Below are 1,869 nucleotides of genomic sequence, written 5' to 3' on the forward strand. Positions count from 1 at the left end.
GTTTATATACTGTACTAGAAGAGACTGTACATAATACTTCAAATAAATACAACACGTTTATATACTGTACTAGGAGAGACTGTACATAATACTTCAAATAAATACAAGACGTTTATATACTGTACTAGGAGAGACTACGTAATACTTCAAATAAATACAAGACGTTTATATACTGTACTAGGAGAGACTGTACATAATACTTCAAATAAATACAAGACGTTTATATACTGTACTAGGAGAGACTACGTAATACTTCAAATAAATACAAGACGTTTATATACTGTACTAGGAGAGACTACATAATACTTCAAATAAATACAAGACGTTTATATACTGTACTAGGAGTGACTGTACATAATAATTCAAATTAATACAAGACGTTTATATACTGTACTAGGAGAGACTGTACATAATACTTCAAATAAATACAAGACGTTTATATACTGTGTCTTATGAAATTATTTATATTTGGTTGCTTCGATAAAACATTAAGTAAAAACTTTTCACTTGTTTCATTAGGCAAATTTATAAGATAGTTAAACAGAAAGACGCATACATAAATAGTTTACAGCAAGTATTTACAAGTTTGCATAACTATTTCTTGAGAATTTATTTAATTACGTGAAAAGGTCAACATTTGTCCAGCGAACCTGTTAATTTTAATATTAACAAATGAAAAAAAAATTTAACAAAATTGAAAGTGTAAAAATGGGTGCACCAAAATGTGAGGAAACAAGGTAGGAATGGGCATGTTTTTATTGTTGTTTTTCATCCTGTATACAATAAGCCAGGTGACTTAAACTTATCGAACTTAGTTATACTTATACAATAACTACAGGTTCCTGTGAATCGAATTACAGGAGCCAATACGCGTACTGTAGAATCTGTTTGTAGGATACCAGAATAACTTGTATTTTTTTCTTTTCTTTACAACTTGTCCCTCCTTTTGTAATGAAATAACAAGGCAACAGGATTCAGTACATTAGCTATATAGGTGGATTAAAATACATATATAGAAAATCCTAAGAGGTATCTGTGTGTATCGACATCATGGATTCGTTACTGTCTATATAAAAGTAGAAGAATCAAAGACACACTTTTGTATGTACCCATAACTTGTATAGTATTATGAACACCAAAAAACGAACTAGCCATGAACTGGATGTTGTACAATCTTCCTTGTAAAACTGTACAGGGAAAGTTTTATTACATCATACGCATTCCTACTATTTCAATCTTTTCAAATATTTCTTTTCTATTTGTTATGCCCTTTTTTTCATACAAGGTGGCATGATCTTATACACCAATCATTCATTTGTACTGATAACTAATATCCTGTATGTATATCAGCAGTGTGGATGTGCATCATAATGTTATGGTATATGCAAATAATGATGTGTGTGTGTGTGTGTGTGGTGTGCATTCTCTTCACTTCTGGATGGCACCCATTCTACAGAGGGCAATGTCATTTGGGTTATGTAGCGTGAGTTGTGGTTGTGTGCATATACCAAGGGTTGGTGAATTAATTAATTACTTCACGCTACAAATTGCACATGGTCCCTGTGCTATTGTTCTATTTCGTGCACTTATATCCACGGTAAGTCTGTTTGTTACATTGCTAGAAGCGTTCAACAATGTCTGTCAGTTCAGAGAGATTAAGAAAATTTGTGGTTTTATGAATATTTTGTATCTGATCTGCTATCTTTCTCAAGTTGTCCTATGACTTGTAATTTTGAATGTGGTTTGTTTATCACCTAAGGGTGTTCTCAAATACTTTTAAAGATTTATCGTTTGGTTGTTAAAGGTGTATATGAGTAAACAGTTTGTATTGTATGTATTATGTATCCTCACCATTCCTACTATAAGTAC

Source organism: Limulus polyphemus, unplaced genomic scaffold, assembly GCF_000517525.1.
Source record: "Limulus polyphemus unplaced genomic scaffold, Limulus_polyphemus-2.1.2 Scaffold374, whole genome shotgun sequence".
In the NCBI taxonomy this organism is placed as follows: Eukaryota; Metazoa; Arthropoda; class Merostomata; order Xiphosura; family Limulidae; genus Limulus; species Limulus polyphemus.